This window comes from Cynocephalus volans, chromosome 7 (genome assembly GCF_027409185.1).
Source record: "Cynocephalus volans isolate mCynVol1 chromosome 7, mCynVol1.pri, whole genome shotgun sequence".
NCBI classification, from domain to species: domain Eukaryota; kingdom Metazoa; phylum Chordata; class Mammalia; order Dermoptera; family Cynocephalidae; genus Cynocephalus; species Cynocephalus volans.
In genome coordinates this window covers 28,083,625-28,103,651 of record NC_084466.1, presented here as the reverse complement: position 1 = coordinate 28,103,651, position 20,027 = coordinate 28,083,625, and the positions used below count along the sequence as shown (strand labels likewise).

General features: G+C 35.0%; 1 pseudogene; it reads left to right on the top strand.

The window, feature by feature from the left end:
* The first annotated feature begins 206 nt into the window (after positions 1-206).
* LOC134381600 (small ribosomal subunit protein RACK1-like) lies at positions 207-15,561 on the top strand (annotated as a pseudogene).
* Positions 15,562-20,027: the final 4,466 nt, after the last annotated feature.

The following is a 20,027-nucleotide window of genomic DNA, read 5'->3' as shown; positions in this document are numbered from 1 at the left end:
CAAAGAGAAGTGTAGAGATACTGAAAGCAAATAAATGGCATGAAAATCTTTAGTAATAGTTACAAAGTTAAGAGACAAAACCTTGGAGAAGAGAGAATTGGTACAATAGTTTTTGGAATGATTATTGTTAGGATTGTAATTCTTAGGACAAGTGAGTGAAAACACTATGCATCATAGATTTCACACTTGTTTTAATTGAGTGTATGATGGTAACATTAATTGATAGAGCTAATGTAGAAAGTGGAGGTTATGGAAATAATGGTAAGGTCAGTTTTATAAGGATACAGCTTGAAATGTTTGGGAGAGAACACAGAAGGGGGGCTATTTTTCCCAACATTTTATTTTTAAATAATGCTAGATTTACAGATATTACAAAGTTTCCATATAGCTTCTACCCAGCCTCTTCTAATATACACACCTTACATAACTATATCAGTTTCTTATTGCTTTACTACAAAATTACCACAAATTATTAACTCAAAGTTTTGGAGGGCAGAAATTCAAAATGGGTCTCCTGGGCTAAAATCAAGGTATTAGCAGAGTTTCTATCCTTTCTGGAGACTCTAGGGGAGAATCAAATTTCTTGCCTTGTTCATCTTTTATATGGTGACATTCTTATCTTGAATTGTGGTCTCTTCTTATCTTCAAAAATAACAACGGCCATTTGAGTCTTTCTCACATTGCATTACTCTGACACTGAGTCTTTTACGTTCCTTTCCAACATTTAAAGAGCCTGCGGTTACATTGTTCCCATCTAGGTAATTCAGGACAATCTCTCTCATTTAAGACCATTGTGTTAGCAAACTGAAATTGCATTTGCTACTATAATTCATCTTTGTCGTGTAACATCACATATTCACAAATTGCAGGGATGAGGACATAGATATCTTTAGAGGACTGCAGTTTTGTTTGCCATCAAAAGTCCATGGTACTTTTGTCAAAACTAAGAAAACAACATGGGTATATTACTATTAACTAGAGTACAGGATTTATTTGCATTTCACTAGATTTTCCACTGTTGTTTCATAGCATTATTTCCTGTACAGTAGGTAAGCTACACTGATAACCTGCTGTAATATATCTGGATCAAATTTTTTGTGTAAAACAATCACAAGTTATAGACAAATCTATTCATAATTCTCATCTCCTATGGATCCTTCCCAAATGCAATATCACAGCCAGAATGAAGGTGATATTGTTTTGGGAATACACACAATAAAAAAACTATCCCAAACTCTCCTGTTTTAAAACATAATAATTCTGAATACTGAGTTAAGTTGGAATTTTCATTTTAGTGTTCAGACTTTCCTTATCAATAGAAAAGCCTTCTCACCACTTTTATTGCTCCACTCTAATCCACTATTTTTTGTCTGAATTACTCAACAGCTTCCTAACAAGTCTTCCTGCTTTTGTTATTTCCTATCTCACTGCATATCCAACGTAGAATTTCAAAGTATCTTCTTAAAATACCATGTTACTTTTCTGCCTCAATCCCCCCCATGGTTTTATTTCACACTAAGAATAAAATTGTCCCTCCCTATCCTGAACTAAAAGGCTGGGCATGATCTATTTCAACGTGCAGACCTCATCTTTCACTACCACAGAGTGGTTTGTTCTGCTGCTCCGGTTTACTAAGCACATGCTGTCCTCCACTCTTTCTACATACTATTTCCTTTGTTTAAAATATTCTTTCCCTACATTTGTATGGGCTTGCTCTGTTATTTCTTAAACATCGCTGTTCGAATGCCACCTTTTTATAAGGGGGTGAAAAAAGAAATCTAAAATAAGAAGCCCTACAAATATAATAGTATTTTCTCTCCTCTTTACTTCTTTAAAAAAAATGTCATTTAGCACTACTTTAATACTTAGCTTTAATGATTAAAATAGTTATAATTAAAACTAATTGCATGCAATGAATGTAATAGTTATTATTTTCAATTTTTATGTGCCTGGCTTCTAGGTGCCTGGCATTATTCTAAGTGTTTTAGACGTATTAAATAATTTGCTTTCAACAGCTCCCTGAGATAGGTACCATATTTATGTTACCAAGACCCCAAAGGTCCATTTACTCACTGCTCAATAGCTAATAATCAAGAGACAAGAGTTGGTGTAAGGAAAGGTAGCCTTTAATCAGGAACCTGGCAGCCTAGGGAAATGGCAGACTTATGTCTCAAAGACCATCTCTGCCTCTTCCAGGTTTGCCACAGGGTTTTACATAGGTCTATAGAGGAAAGCTGGTTCCTGGTGACAAACTTGGGACATGCATACATGCTTCAGTATTTCAGATAATCATCAAGGGACTTCCTGGGTAGGAGCTGACCAGCATCATACTTCATTCTCCATGAGTTGAGTTCCTGTTATTCTCAAATAAGACCAGAGTTAGTAAGCTAATAAAGAATGGCCATCTGGGTTAATATTTTTTCTCTATTTTGAGCACTATGTGAGAGCAAGAGTCATTGTGTTCTGGCAATTAGCTGCAGGCTGTGTGATTTGGTTTACAGGAGAGGATTATTTTTTAAGTTCAAAGTTTGAACAAAATGGAGTTACTTCTGTTCAGGCTATTACGTTTATCCGCATTTTACAGATGATAAAAAGGAGGCACAAGAGAGTAAGTAATTTGCATGGGACTACATGCCATTTAATGGCAGAACAAGGCTTCCAACACTACTGGGCTGCTTCTGAATTATACACTACTCACTCTTGTCTCATGCTGTTTCTTATATAGACATTAAAAAAAAAACTTTAATAATTTAAAACTACATACATTTAATGTAAGTTTTCTCTTTAACCTTTTGGATCAGTGAAACTTAGGACACTCCTAAGCTCTACCCTCATTCTTTTCAACACCTGAAACCTCTGCTTTACTCCATTACTTTTACTCAAGTCAATTCAAGCTCTTTGATTTGTCCTTTCAATTAATGTACAAGTAGTCTGAGCCTCTCATGTGTACTTCTATATCTAATGTTTATGTCTAATACAGCATGTTTGTCTCTGCTCCAGGGATTTTGTCTTTCTCTTAAGTCTACCATTTGCAAGAACCAAGTACTTTAGGCTACTCTCATGTTACATCTCTTTGTGTCTCCATTAACCACAATCTCCTGATATAAATGGAATGTTCTATAGGTCTCTGTTATGGACTAAATTGTGTTAGCCTAAACTTCTTATGTAGAAGTCCTAACTCCCAATGTGACTGTACCAGGATACTTCAAAAAGATCTTGAAAAAAAATTGAATTAAAAGATAATATGAATCTTTCCACAAACTTTTCGAAGTATCCTGATTCCAGAGATAGGACTTTTAAGGAGATAATTAAGGTTAAATGAGGCCATGATTGTGAGACACTAGTCTGAATAGACAGGTGACATTATATGACAAGAAAGGGACACCAGGGATCTCTCAGCACATGCACAGAAAAGAGGCCATGTGAAAATACAGTGAGAAGGTAGCCATCTACAAGGCAGGAATAGATGCCTCACCAAAAACAAACTCTGATGGCACCTTGGTTTTGGATTTCTAGCCTCCAGAATTGTGAGAAAATAAGATTTTGTTGTGTAAGCCATCCAGTCTGTGGTATTCTGTTAGGGAAGCCTGAGCAGAGTAAGACAGTTCCATTGAATTAAATGGCTGGACAATGAGTAGCCAGAAACAAAGGAACTTACATCAACACATCCTTATATATGTAGGTGCACCCTCCTTCTGAAATGCCTGCTGCCTTTTGAGATTTTAGAAGTGCAAAAGGCACATGACAATAGTGACAGCTCACTTTGATATCACAAAAAATACACATTTTTTATTGCCTTCTAATAGAAACAAAGCAATTCTATTAGTATAGGCAAATGTGTGTGTGTATGTGTGTGTGTGTTTTAGCCATTCCCTATACAGTTACTTAAGGTCCCTTTGCATTTTGGTCCATAGCTGGGAGAACTGCCTTACAAAGGTAGTTCTTGCTGAAACTGAACATCAGGTTACTAAAGTACCACCAATTTATATATAATTACTCCTTCAACTTCAGCAATTACATTTGTACCCAGATTTTTATATCTCTTGCTGATATTACATCCCACAAGTTGACATGTGACAGGAAACCACTATTACCTTAGTAACATAGACTCTAGTGAGTCTTAGGTACAGTTTTCGTCTTTATGAAGTATTATATAAAAAAGAATTAAACCTTAGGCATCACCTAATTAATTTTCCATTTAAGAAAGTTCCAAAAGAGCACATGATTTCTCTAGGAGAGACAGGAATAAGTTAGATTCAGTTTGCTGAGTAAAATGTTCGCAAAAATGATGGTTAATCTAATGACCTGTGTTATAACTTCATAAAAAGTAAATTACAGACTACTCAGAGAGGATGTTTAGAAATCCATGGGTGATTTGGAAAAATTCTAATATGGGTTATAGTTTAACAGGATGTATTTTGATTTTCCACAAAGGAAATAATTATTTTCACTCAAACCTACAGTGTATGGTGGTTATTGGCTTGAATTTACCCTCTTAGTGACAAGATAATTCTTTTATTTATTAAACTAAAGTGTTCTAAGCACTTAATATCCAAACACATAATTCCTGCAAGCCTTAGATTTTTTGACAGCTTCAGACAGGCCTTCCTAATGTAGCATCAAAATACATTACATAACTTGTGGTTCATTTTAAGGATGACTTTTATATTTGAAAGACACCTCACATCCTGATGTAGTAAAATATATCCCAACATTCCTATAAAATATCTCTAATAGGGAATATATTTCCCGACTCTTAAAAGAAACCTGTGACACATTCCCCAAAATTCCCTTTATGTTTCCAGCTGTATTCAAGTACAGTTTCACTAAGATGGGGATTCAGGAAGGCAGTTCACCACTCCCTCAGTAATTAAATGTAGGGGGGGGAGGAATCAAAACAAAACTTTGCTGGAGTATGTGCTGGGCAGAGAAGAGATAAGTCAACAAAAATACTGTTTAGACAAAGTGTCTTTGGCATGCACATATATCTCTGTACATTTTGCCCTTACAGAATCCACATCTGTGCTCTGTGCATTCCTGTCTCCCTCATTTCCTTTGTGTGGATGAAGTAGAATCAGAATGTCATTAGTATTTCAGGTGGATTTGGAATATCTTCCCAAGCAGGATTTATGGAGACTTCTGGATAATGAAGAGAAATTAGCTGTCTATTTTATGACCTTTTTTTTTTTCAAGCCTGATCTGAATATTAAAATGCAAATAAAACTGGAGGGGAGAAGTGACATTGCATTGGGAAATGAAGAAGAGGAAAAGAGATATCCATGCAGTTGAACTTTTGAGGAATTTGTCCTACATATTTATAGCTCCTACTGGATTAAGGGAAAGGCCAATGGGTCAACCATTACCCATAATTGAAAAGAAGTTTCTTGGGAATTGGGTGGAAGACACCCACTGCAACATATCTTTACTAGTCCTCTTCTAACTCCAAGAAGTGAGGATCAGCAACAAGGGTATAGAATTTGCCATCATCTCTGTAAGGACCCATGGTAATACTTGGTCCTGGTCTACATTTGACCCAACTATACATACCAGGGAAAGAGCTAGGAACAAAGATAACTAATTTTACCATGGAACACCGTCCTAGTTAATTCTCAGTTACCATACCAAACATGGTGAACGTAAGATAAAAGTTCCTGAGATAATCAAACCAAATTATTTTTCTGTGATTGAACCTAATTACTATTGCAACATTCCATTTAAGCTATATTAATTTTTTTCTATTCAGGTAAACTTAACTAATTGGGGAAAATTTTAGTCAGTTGAGACTTATGCTCTTTGTGTTATTTTTCTGTAGTTGAACACAAGGACAAAGGCCTTCCACTGAGGCATTGAGAAAGGAGAGTGTCTAAACAAGTGCTTCTTAAACATTAATGCATAGTATGTTTAAATCACCAGGGACTGTTAAAGCAGCTTCTGATTCAATAGGTTGGACCAGAATCTGAGATTCCTCACTTCTCAGAATCTAAGATGCCGGCAATTGGTGTGTAGGACCACACTTTGTGTAGCAAATGACTAGATTAAAGTCTCAATCACATATCCAACTATGGTGCTTTGAGGTATTTCATCATATTTTACAGATAATAGCAATCGGTCCCTACTGAATAATTTGTGTTCCCTGTAGTTCTCTACTTATAGGGAGGATCTAAGTAGAGTAAGTGTCTATCCTGGTTTCCTTGGGATAGTATATGCCTTTGAGTCAGCTTAATTACCAATAATGTCCCATCTTACTCGAAAGCACCCAAGTTGGGTTGATAAATTTTATTGGTATCTTAGATTTAGGCTACTTTCTGCTACAGAGTCCCTCAGCACAACTTTGTTACTGCCATAGAATAACTGTTTCTTTCCTCAATGCAATTCTGATTCTTCGTTATCGCTGCAAAATTCAGTTACTTGACTAAGCCACAGTGCTGCTGGGTGAATTCCCTCTCAGCCTTCTCAGAAATGAGAAGGTGTACAGTGTCATGTATTTTGGGGATCTAAAATGTTTGTTGGAAGCTATCACACTGCTTAAGAACCTAACTCATCATTAAGGTGGTTAGCAGTGAGCAGACCTTCCTTGCAAGAGTCCTAACCACTTCTAAATCTTGCTTTTTTTCTGATATATATTTTATATCTCTGCAGTGGATTGAATGTCCCCACCACACTCACTGAAGCATGATCTCCACTGTGATTGTTGAGGGTGGAAAATTCTATTGTGATGGTTGAGCAGTAGGACCTTGAAGAGATGATCAAGTTAATGGTGTAATGGTGGTCATGGGTGTGGTTTGGAGGGCTTCAAAAGGAAAGAACTGGAGGAATTCTCTTTTTGCTCCTCCGTTCTCACCATGTGACACCCTGCATTGCTGTAGAGTCACCTTACCGGAAGTTCTCCCTGGACTTTGGGATTCCCAGCCTCTGAAACTTTAAGCAACAAATTTTGTTTCCTTATAAATCACCCAGTTCCAGGTATTGTGTTATAAGCAACAGAAATGGACTAAAACAACCTCTGACATTATCTAGTCTTTCAATAGCAAGGTGTGGGTGATGGTTTGATAAAATTTCTGATCAACTACACTTTTGAAATTGTATTTGTATCTAGAATTTGTTTCTGAATTTTAAAGAATTGAAATTCACCCATCTATTTATTTGATATCTGAAAACTCTCTGGGGACAGCCTCATATCATGAAACCCAATGGGGGAGCAGAAATATAAATATGGTCTGTTATAAATACAACAAACAGTTCAAGACACAGGACCCATTTCCTGATGCCACTGCGTATTGCTGTGTATCTCTACAGTTTCCTAAAGGTTTATGAAATTCTTAAACAGCAAAAAGATATATGTTACAACCAAAGTTGAATAGCATCTATGTGTTCGAGAAGTTTTGAATGAGCCCCAAAATTAATGATTTAAATCAAATCAAATCAAATCTTGGTACAAAGCAAAATTAAACTTCCTTTTGTGAGAATAAATGCAAAGAGAAAAGCAACAAATATATGGAACAATACTACCTATTTTTGAAAACTGGATTCTCAAAAATCAGACACTTTTTAAATTTTTTGGCACTAAGAAGTGCATAACAAATAGTATATCTAGATAATCAGTTAAGATTCACAGATTTCACACAAAATTAGGCAGTCATCATGTTAAGTGAAGTAAGTCAGCCATAGAAAGGCAATTACCACATGGTCTCACTCATAGGTGGAATCTAAAAAAATAAGTAGTTCTCATAGAAGTAGAGAGTAGAATAATGGTTACCAGAGGGTAGGAAGGGAGAGGAGCAGAGGGGGAAGAGAAGGGTAGACTAATGGGTATAAAACTATGCTTTCTGTGAAAATTGAATCATTTTACAGTACATGCATGCATTGAAACAACACACTGCACCCCAGAAAAATAAACATAAATAAAACTGGAAAAATAAAAATAGAAAATAAAATTAGGCAGTCATTAATCATATAATATCTGAACTCAGAATACAGTACATAGAAATCAAAAATCAATGCTAAGTTAAAAATCAGAATGAGCCAATGACTTATATATTGCAAAACTGTAATCGGTGAAAGGGAAGATAAAAATATTCCCCAGAACAAGTAGACATGTAAAATAAGGAGATGATAAAAAAAAGAATGAGTGATGAAAAGCAGTTAAAAATTCAGTATTCATATGAAAAGAATTTCAGAATTAGAAAGCAGAAGAGAGGAAAATAAATAATGATCAAAGATATAATAAAAATAAAGTCAAAGCTCTTAAAGCTGAAGATCTTTGAATGGACACAATTGCAAAGGCTCACCAAATATTACAGAAAATAACAGCATGACTAAACATATTTTGGTGCAAACTTTGGATTTTAAGAATAAAAGGAAAAAAATCTATAGTAATAGGTAAATAAAAGCCTATATAAGCTGAAAATAATTTGCCATCAGAAATACAATTTAAAATACTTAAATACAGAAGCAATGGCACACCATTTATGGAGCTTGGAGAGAAAAGAACTGTAAAATAATATTTCCATACTCAAACAATCATTTACAGGAAAAATCAAGAAATATTACTAGAAATGTATTAGAAGATGAACTACCTCTACAAAGGGAAATACTGTAATTACAATTAACTTATTTGTTTACCTGCAAAATCCAAGAAAATGAATTGGAAATTTGGTAATGCAAGGTGTGTTTATGCTGGCTGTGAAGATGTACTATTAACAGTAAGATTGTTATTGAATTATTAATTAGGAAGTCAACTGAAAATACACATAATAGAAACAAGAGTATAAAACAAGAGTATAAAATAGCTACAAATGCATTTAATAAGAAATAAGCAGGATTAATAATAAGAAAATTATAAAATTTTTCTACGAAATAAAATATTTGAATAAATGTAAACAGATGAGGGTTTTTGTTTTGTTCTGTCTTGCTTTCTCCATAAATTGAGAAGTTAATTAAAATTCCTCAACTGGGAGATCTGGGAAATGTAGAGATATAGATGTCAGCTTTCTATGAAAAAATAAGAGAATGAGATGGTCAGCATTTTAAAAATAAATAATAACTAAAATGTATAGTAGAAATATACTAAGCATATTTATTTAAGAATTACATACATATCAATGAAGTAGAATACAATGACAAGACTAAAATATTCAAGAATTTTGTTTTCCATAACGTTGAATTTCAAATCCATGGATATTGAATTAATTACTCAACAAATGGACTAAAGAGAAAATGGTTTAACTTTCCTAATAAAATTGTATTTTCCTTTATATAATCTACAAATTAATATTAAATTATTTAAAGACATAAAAGTAAAAGCTATGTCTAGAGGAAAAATATTATGAAAATGACTATGTCCATACAGCAGAGAAAATAATAATGAAACGATAGGCAAGAGTCATTTTCATCCTTCAAACACCATGAACAAAATGTAAGTGGACACAGAAATCTGAGGGAAAAATACATATGAATTATCAGTGAGGTGAGTTGGCCTCTAGAAGAAAAGATCCCCAAAACTTTGTGGCTTAAGTAACAAGTAACTTTGTTTTGATATATATATATGTGTGTGTGTGTGTGTACACACACACACACACACACACACACACACACACACACACACACACACACACATTGTGAAATGATCACCATGATCAAACTAGTTAATATATCAATCAATCACCTCCCCTAGTTACCATTTGTTTGTGTGTGATAAGGACAATTAAGATCAACCCTTTTGGGCAAATTTAAGTATACATATGTTATTATTGCCTGTAGTCACCACACTGTATATTAGATCTCCAGAAATTATTCATCTTCAATAACTAAAATTTGCCCCCTTTGACCCATGTCTATCTCCCCATTTTCCCCACTCTCCAGCCTCTGACCACTACCATTTTATTCTGTCCTTCTATGACTTAGACTATTTTAGATTCCTTATATAATTAAGATCATGCAGTATTTGCTTTTCTGTGTCTGGCTTATTTTACTTAGCATAATGTCCTCCAGGTTCATGCATATTGTCAAATAGCAGGATTTCCTTATTTCTTAAGGCTGAATAATATTGCATTTTGTGTGTATATATGTATATGTGTGCATGTGCTATCATATTTTCTTTTTTGAATCATCCATTGTAAACATTTAGGTTATTTACATATCTTGATTATTGTGAATAATTCTACAATGAATATGGGAGTGCAGAAATACCTTCAAGATACTGATTTCATGTACTTTAGGTACATCACATTGCTGGATCTTATGGTAGCTCTATTTTTTATTTTTTGAGGAGCCTCCATACTGTTTTCCGTAATGGTTTTACCAATTTACATTTTTACAAAGAGTATGCAAGGGTTCCCTGTAGTCCACATCCTCACCAACACTTGTAATTTTTGACATTTTGATAAGAGCCATTTTAACAAGTGTGAGGTGTTATCTCATTGTGATTTTGATTGTACTTCCCTTATGATTAGTAATTTTGAGCACCTTTTCATATACCTGATGACCATTTGTATGTCTTCTTTTGAAAAATATTTATTTCGAGGCTTAGCACGTTTTTAAAATCAGTTTTTTTGTTTTTTTGTTTGTTTGTTTTTTATTGAGCTGTTTTAATGGCTTATACATTTTGGATATTAACCCCTTATCTGTTGCATGGTTTACAAATATTGTCTACCATTTCATAGGTTGCCTATTCACTCAACTGTTGATTGTTTTCTTTGCTGTGCAGAAGCATTTTAGTTTTATGGCATGCCCTTGTCTATTTTTGTTTTTGCTGTTGTGCTTTTGGTGTGATATCAAAAAAATAAGACTAATGTCAAAAAACATTTGCTGACTTTTTTAGTACTTTTATACATTCAGGTTTTAGGTTTAGGTCTTTAATCTACTTTTAATTGATTTTTGTATATGGCATGAGATAATGAACAATTTTTTTCTTTTGTATGTGGATATCCAGTTTTCCCAGAACCATATATTTAATAGACTATTCTTTTCCCTTTGTGTGTGCTCAACCCCCTTTTGAAAGATCTGTTGATCATAAATGCATGGATTTATTTCTGGAGTCTCTTTTCTGTCCCACTGGCTTTTATGTTTGCTTTATGCCAGTACTATGCTGTTTTAATTACTGTAATTTTATAATATATTTTGAAATCAGGAAGTGTGATGCCTCCAGATTTTTTTTTTCTTTCTTTCTTTCTTTCTTTTTTTTTTTCCTTGAGATTATTTTGGATATTTAGGGTCTTGTTTTTAAGGACTTTTGTTTGTTTCTTTCTTTCTGTAAAGAATGCCATTGTAATTTTGAGAGGAATTCCAATGAATCTGTAGATCACTATAAGTAGTATGGTCATTTTAACAATATTAAGCATTTCAGTCCATTCACAAAGGATGTCTTTTCATTTATCTCTGTCTTATTTAATTTCCTTCATCAACACATTATAATTTTCAGTGTACAAATCTCATCTCTTTGGTTAGATTAATTCCTAAGTGTTTAGTCTTTTTTGTTACTATTGTAAAGGTGATTGATTTCTTATTTATTTATTTATTTTTTAATAGCTTCTTATTTTGATCTAGAATCTCTATTTGTTTTTGTTTGTTATTTTGGATCTTGCCATTTTAGCTAATTTGTTTATTAGTTCTACCAGGTTTTTGTTTGGTGGCGTTTTTGAATATTTAGGTTTTTTCTACATATATGATCATGTTATCTGTGCATGGAGATAATTTTACTTCTTTTCCAATTTGGATGCATTTTATTTCTTTCTCTTCTTTAATTTTTCTAAGATTTTCCAGTATTATGTGCAATAGAAGTGGTAACAGTGAGTATCCTTGCCTTGTATCAGATCTCAGAGGAAAACTCTCAGTTTTTCCCCATTGATATGATGTTAGCTCTGGGCTTTTTATATATGGTCTTTATTGCGTTGAGGTAAATTCCTTCTATACCTATTTCATTGGGAGTTTTTATCATAAATAGATGTTAAATGTTGTCAAAATAATTTTTCTGTATGAAGGGACTTCAAACAGTTCATGGAACAGTAGAATTAAAAGATAGTACAAATCTTTTCATGAACTTTTTGAAGTACCCTCAAATCTATCAAGATGATCATGTAGTCTTTATGTTTCATTCTGTTAATTCAGTTTACACATTTACTGATTTGTATGTGTTGAACCATCCTTGCATCCTGGGGATAAATCCCATGTGGTCCTCATGTATAATCCTTTAAAATGCTCTTTAATTCAGTTTGCTAGGAGTTTTTTGAAGCTTTTATTCTTTTAACATTTATTTGTACACATTTATGAGGTACAGTATGTTTCAGTACATGAATATACTACACAGTCATTCACTTAGTGTAGATAGCATAGTTTTGTACTCGTTAGTCTACCACTTTTCTTTCTCCGCACCCTACCTCCAACCTCTGTTTTTTAGATTCCATATGAGTCATATCACACAGTATTTGTATTTTTGTGCTTGACTGACTTATCATAACGATTTTCAGTTCCATCCATGTTGTTGCGAATGATAGGATGTCATTTTCTTTAATAGCTGAGTGGTTTTTATTGGGTGTACAGACCACTGCTTTTTCATCCATTCATTTGTTGATGTACTTTTAGGTTGATTCCATCTTTTGGCTATTGTGAATAGTGCTACGATGAACATGGAAGTGAAGATGTCTTTTTAATATATGATTTTACATCCTTTGGGTATAATCCCAGTAGTGAGATAACAGATTTGTAGGGTAGATATATTTTTAGTTCTCTGAGCAACCACTCTACTGTTTTCTATCATAGCTTTACCCATTTACACTCTCACCCACAAACAAGGAAAGTTCCTCTTTCTCCTCCTCGCCAGCATTTGTTAATTTTTGTCTTACTGGTAGCAGCCATTCTAACTGGAATGAGGTATCTCATTATGGTTTTAATTTTTATTTCCCTTATGATTAGTGATATTGAGCATTTTTTCATGTGCCTGTTGGTTAGTTGTATGTCTTTTGCGAAATGTCTGTTCAAGTCCTTTGCCCATTTTTCAATTGGGTTATTTCTTTCTATCTATCTATCTATCTATCATCTATCTATCTATCTATTTATTTATTTATTTATTTTGCTGTTGAGTCATTTAAGTTCCATATATATTCTGGGTTAGTATTAAGGTTAGTCCCTTGTCTGATGTTCAGTTGGCAAATACTTTTCCCCATCCTGTAGGTTGTCTTTTTACTTTGTTGGTAGTGTTCCTTTATGTGCAGAAGCTTTTTAGTTTGATGCAGTACAATTTATGTATTTTTGCTTTAGTTTCCTATTAATTTGTAGTCTTTATCAAAAAGTGCTGCTATCTTCCGTTTTGTGTGTAGTATTTCCACTATGTTTCTTCTAATAGTTTTTTAGCTCAAGTCTTAAACTTGGATCTTTGATCATTTTTCATTGATTTCTATGTATGGTGAGAAATATGGGTCAAGTTTCAATCTTCTGCATGTGGATAACCAATTTCCCAGTGCCATTTGTTGAAGAGGGTCCATTCCCTATTGAATATTTTTGGCAGCTTTATTGAAAACCAGTACATGGGTTTATTTTAGGGCTGTCTATACTACCCAATTGGTCAATTTGTTGATTTTATGCCAGTACCATGCTACTTAGGTTCCCATAGCTTCATAGTATATTTTGAAGTCAGGAAATGTGATGCCTCCAACTTTGTTCTTTTTGTTATAGATTGCTTTTGTTATAGAGGGTCTTTTGTGGTTCAATACAAATTTTAAAAATCATTTTTCCTATTTCTGTGAAAAATGTCATTGATATTTTTACAGGGATTATGCTGAATATGTAGATTACTTTGGATATTATGGACATTTTGATTTTAATTTTTCCAACCCTTGGACATGGAATATTTTTCCACTTATTTGTGTCCTCTTCAATTTTTTTTCACCAATATTTTATAGTTTTCTCTGTAGAAGGCTTTCACCTTATTCGTTAAATTTACTCTTAGGTATTTCATTTTGGGGAGTGGCTATTGTGAATGGGATTCAATGATAATCAGGAATATTGGCATGTAGTTTTTCTTCCAGTGGAGTCTTTGTCTGGCTTCCATAGCAAGGTAATATTAGCTCCATAAAATGAGCTTGGAAGTATTCTTCTTTTATTTTCTGGAAGAGTTTAAGAAAGATTAGTATTAATTCATCTTTGAATATTTGACAGAGTTTACCTGTGTTGCCATCTGTTCCTGGTCTTCTCTTTTTTGGGAGGATTTTGAGTAATGATTCAATCTCCTGGTTTGTTATTGGTCTGTTCAGGCTTTTTATTTCTTCCTGATTTGGTTTTTTGTGTGTTGTGTGTTTCTAGGAATTTATCCATTTAATCTATATTATCCAATTTTTTGAAGTATTATAGTTCATAATTATTTTTATTTCTGAGGCACCTGCTCTAATGTTTTCACTTTCATTTCTGATTTTAGTTAAGCTTTCTCTCTTTTTATTTCGGTCTAGCTAAGAATTTGTCCATTTTATTTATTTATTTTTTCAAAAAAACATTTCTTAGTTTTGTTGATTTTTTCTATTGTTTTTCTATTTACTATTTCATTTATTTCTGCTCTAATCTTTAGTATTTAAATCCTTATGCTAACTTTGGGCCTAGTTTGTTCCTTTTCTGGTTTCTTTAGTTATAAGTTTAGGTTGTTTATTTGATATCATTCTTCTTTTTCAATATAGGTGTTTATTGCTGTAAACTTCCCTAGTACCACTCTTGCTCCATCCTTTAAGTTTTGGTTAGTTGTACTTTCATTTTCATTTGTCTCAGGACATTTTTAAAATTTTGTGAAAATGGATTTTATACTACCTTTTGCAGGGTCATTCCCACTTTGTTAGTAACGCCATTATCTCCTCAGATGGCCAGTTTGCCATCTCAGGCTCCTGGGATGGGACCCTACGCCTCTGGGATCTCACAATGGGCACCACCACTAGACGATTTGTAGGCCATACCAAGGATGTGCTGAGTGTGGCCTTCTCCTCTGACAACCGGCAGATTGTCTCTGGATCCTGAGATAAACCATCAAGTTGTGGAATACTCTGAGTGCATGCAAATACACTGGCCAGGATGAGAGCCACTCAGAGTGGGTGTCTTGTGTCCACTTCTCACCCAACAGCAGCAACCCTACCATAGTCTCCTGTGTCTGGGACAAGCTGGTGAAGGTATGGAATCTGGCTAACTGCAAGCTAAAGACCAACCACATTGGCCACACAGGTTATCTGAACACTGTGACTGTCTCTCCAGATGGATCCCTCTGTGCTTCTGGAGGCAAGGATGGCCAGGCCATGCTTTGGGATCTCAACAAAGTCAAACAACTTTACACCCTAGATGGTGGGGACATCATCAATGTCCTGTGTTTCAGCCCCAACCGCTACTGGCTGTGTGCCACCACAGGCCCCAGCATCAAAATCTGGGATTTGAAGGGCAAGATCATTGTAGATGAACTGAAGTATCAGTACCAGCAGCAAGGCAGAGCCACCTCAGTGTACCTCTCTGGCCTGGTCTGCTGATGGCCAGACTCTCTTTGCTGGCTATACAGAAAACCTGGTACGAATGTGACAGGTGACCACTGGCACCCACTAGAAATTTATGGCAGAGCTTTAGAAATGAAAAACAAAGAAACAAAAAAACTGGCTTTCTAACTTAAAAAAAAAAAAAAAAAAAGGTTAGTCAGCTCTGCGTCGGCTGAGGCTTGGCCACACTGTCATCACGGTGCCCCATCCCCTGGAGCTGGCGGGCCAGGCCGGGAGCCAGGGTCGAGTCTCCGCCATGCCGGCCTGGTGGCTGCTGCTGCTGCTGCTCGCATTGCTGCTGCCTGGCCCCGGGATTTTTGGAAGCACCAGCACAGTGATGCTTCCTGAAACCTTGTTGTTTGTGTCAACCCTGGATGGCAGTTTGCATGCTGTCAGCAAGAGGACAGGCTCAATCAAATGGACATTAAAAGAAGATCCAGTCCTGCAGGTCCCAACACATGAGGAAGAATCCCAATGATGGCAGCCCGTATAGGCTTGGAGGCAAGAATAATGAAGGCCTGACAAAACTTCCCTTTACTATCCTGGAATTGGTACAGGCATCCCCATGCCGAAGTTCAGATGGAATTCTGTACATGGGTAGGAGTTTCAACACCTAAACTTGCAACTTTTCGACAGTGAGTCTCAGAATCTGGCAGTCGAGAGAGAGGAGTGGTGCTACCTTCTTGCTAACCCTTCTGGGAAACACCTTTCCCACCAAGGCTGTGTTGCGGGTGCTGTTTGTGCCAGGATCAGCTGACCAATTAAGAAAGCGTTCCCCCCACTTGGGAAAAGAAATACACCATTAATATGGCTACTCATTTATCAAGCTTTTAAGCTGTAGTGTAGTGTTGACCTACTCCTGCTATTTCAAGATTGCAACATACCCAGCACTAACTGTATGAAATTTGAAGTAAATATGTTAGTCTGAGCCAAAAAGAGGAAGCCAGGCTCTACCTATGAATTACAGGGCTTGCTTAGTATTTCCTGCTATCAGAATATCCGATAGAAACCGCACTTAACAGCTTGCCTAGATAAGCTGCCTCTATATCTATGGGGTCACAGCTTTCAAAGCATCAGATCACCTGCTTTTCTTTTACTGTTGCTGCCAAAATGTCAATAAAAAATGCATTTGTAACACAAAGTAAAGCTGTACTTATCTTGAAATCATAGCACTAATAAAAGCTTGTATTTAAAAAAAAACAACAAAGAAAACTATACTCAATGATAGTTAAGGTCCGTAAAAAAATGTATTTCATGTAATCATTTTATTTAATAATTTAAGTTGACTCTTTCTGTCAAACACAGTAATAAATAGTAAATACTCATTCACGATCAAGAACTAGGAGGACACATTCTTTACCCCTGTACACCTACATTCTACTGAGAGACAGCAAACAACTGTGTAAATTAAAAGACAAACCTAAACTAAACAAACAAACAAAAAAAAAAAACTAGATAAAGCAATGGCAAACTGTTTTGATACAAATACAAGGTTCTGCCAGAGTACTAAGTGGCTTTGACATTACAGGATTGTTCAATTTGATATATCCAAAAGATAAGAAGGAAAGAGGTTAAAATCTACAGCAATATTTCAGAGTAAGGAGGTGAATAGCCAGGGCGAGACATTGGAATGTTCTAGGAACCAGTAGAAAATGTTGTGACTGGAGCTGAGTGACGGAGGGCAAGAAGCCAGATGAAGTTGGAGAGAGAAGCTGGAGCTGGGTCACTAGGCCATGTTAAGGAGTTTGGATTTTATTCAAAATCTAATGGAAAGCTATTACAAGATTTTAAGAAGGTGACCGACATGATGTAAATTATATTTTTTAAAAAATCACTCTAGAGCAAAGAATGTATTAGAAAGCCACTGGAGAAAGCAGTTACCAGTCTATGGCAATAGTTCAAGAATTGATTGTGGCTTGGAAAAAAGTAGTATCAGCAGAGATGAAGAGAAGTAGAATGAATCAGAGTATATTGCAAAGTCAGAAAGAACAAGAGTTGCTGTTGAATTAGTTGTGAGGGGTTAGAAGGTGAAGTAAAGCATGGCTGTTGTTCCGGACTCTGGTATCTAGGTAGATTTTATTGCTTCTCACTAAGGAAAAACTAGCGAGAATCGGTGCGAGATAAAGATCAAGCACTTTATTCTGGAAATTTTCTTAGTCAACTTGGGCTGCCGTAACAAAATACCATAGACTGGATTGCTTAGACAACAAAAAATTCTCACAGTTCTGGAAGCTGACAAGTTCAAGATCAAGGTGCCAGCAATGTATGTTTCATCCTGAAACCTCTTCTCTTGGCTTGTGGAGGACAATTTTCTGGGTGGCCTTGAACCAACCCAGTTCTCTCCCATTTCTCACTTGAAGTTCTCATAAATAACTATAGAACATGCTGGGAAGCAGTGTCATGATAAGCTAGGGAGGGACTAGCCAGAATAGCCCAGGCTCTGTTCCTGCCCCCCCAAAACAGGATGTCTTTCAACACATTAGCCCAACACATCATGTGACACTCAGGATATGAAATCCAGGGCAGGCTGATTTCCTGCAGTGAAGTGGGGCATACACAGTCAAGACTGCATTCACTCTGGGCAGCTTGCCTGAGCCTTAGGTAAGCAGCTGAAAATGAATCCCAGGCTTCTGTTTTTGCTTGATGCCTATTTGTATATGATAAACCCACTTCACATAACTTGTTTTGTTCATGGATATTCTGTTTCACTGGACTCAGTCAACTTGGTGATCAGTGCACAGTGAATCTGCTTCACATCTTACACATGGTCACCATATTTCCATGTGCTCACATCTTCTTTGTGCATGCAGAGTTAGAGGCAAAAGGAGAGAGAGAAAGTGAGCACTAATCCCTTCATGAGGGTACTAACCTCATGTCTTCATATAATTCTAATTATTTTCCAAAAGCCCAACCTCAAAATGCCATCATACTGGGAGTTAAGTCTTCCACATATAAATTTTTGGGACACAGTCAGTCTGTAACAGAGATACTAAATTTGAAAAAGCTTAGAGACATCTAAGTGGATTAATCAAGTAAATCTTATAGATAAACTTGGAATTCAGAGAATAGGTATGGAAGGAGGACTGCATTTAGGGGTCATGTCATATACCTTTATCACGTATAGGGAGATGAGTAAGAGGTCCTGAGAGCACTCAGGCACTTTGATAGTTAAAGGTCAAATAAGAGGTGAGGCAGAGTCAGGAAATAGACAAAGAAATAACCTTTTTTTTTTTTTTTTTTGAAAAAATGTAGGATCATGTAACATCAGTAAAGCAGGAAGATCATGTTCCAACAATAATTTGTTTGAAATGTTCTAAGAATTCAAATTAAGGTAAGAATGCAAAATTACAAGGTCATTTTTGACCTTAAGAAGCAATGATGAAATGGTTATAAATGTTTATAAACAGTTTTAGTACAAAAGTCATGTAAATATAAGAGCAGCAGTTCATACCTAATTATACAATAATTTCTTCAAGGATATTATCATCAATAAAAATATCAGAAATGTTTAGAGAGATTTGCATATAAACATGTATTTTCAGTTATTTATGATTCAGAAAAAATGGCAAACTATCTAATATCCAATAAGAAGGTATTGGTTTTAAAATTCACACTCATAAAACTATAAAGTTTTTTAAATCATTCATTAGAACAATAATTGATTGCTGAAAATCAACTGAAAATGAACTGAAAATGACTTAGGGGTGTGTGTGTGTGTGTGTGTGTGTGTGTGTGTGTGTGTGTGTGTGTGTGTGTGTGTGTGTAAATTAAAGGCCACAAAATGATGTTTAAACTATAAATGTGTATAGTTTAAACTCTACCCATCAATCCAGCTAGCCATTCTTTTCTTATTGACCAAGTTTTATTGCTGTATGTTCAGAGAACCTAAAACGGTTAGAATTGAATCATTTGAAACGTATTAAAATTTTCTTTATTGCTTAGCATATACTGATTTTTATTGAGAATGTTCTTTGTATCCTCAAAAAGATTTTTTTGGGGGGGTTATAAAGCTTTAGTTGACTTTAGATATTTAGTAAATAACCATTTAAATATTTAATATTTTATTGCATATATTTTGCTTGATATCATTTTCTGAAGATTTGTTAAAATTTTCAACAATTTATCCATTATTCCTTACAGTTTAGGCATTTGTTTCCTTACATATTTGGGGGTGTGTGTGTATGTGTGTGTTTGCATGTGTGTTAAATGAGCATATTCATGATAGTTAACCTTTTTCTTTTTTGTATATAAGATCCTTTATTTCTCTTTATGTCACTGCCTTATTCTATATTGTTTGATGTTAAAATTGCTACCTCAGTTTCTTTGGTTTTTGCTTTCTTGCATAAATTTGTCAGTCCCTTAGTTTCTCTTCTTTTTTTGTGGAGACATTTGCTTTGCTATGTTTCTTTTGGATGATTTGCTGATAGGAGTGTGTGTGAATGTGTGAATTCTTCCTTGATTTGATGATATACCTCATATCCATTTATTGTAATGATTATGATAAAACATACTTTTGCTTTCATATATGCTTTCTAT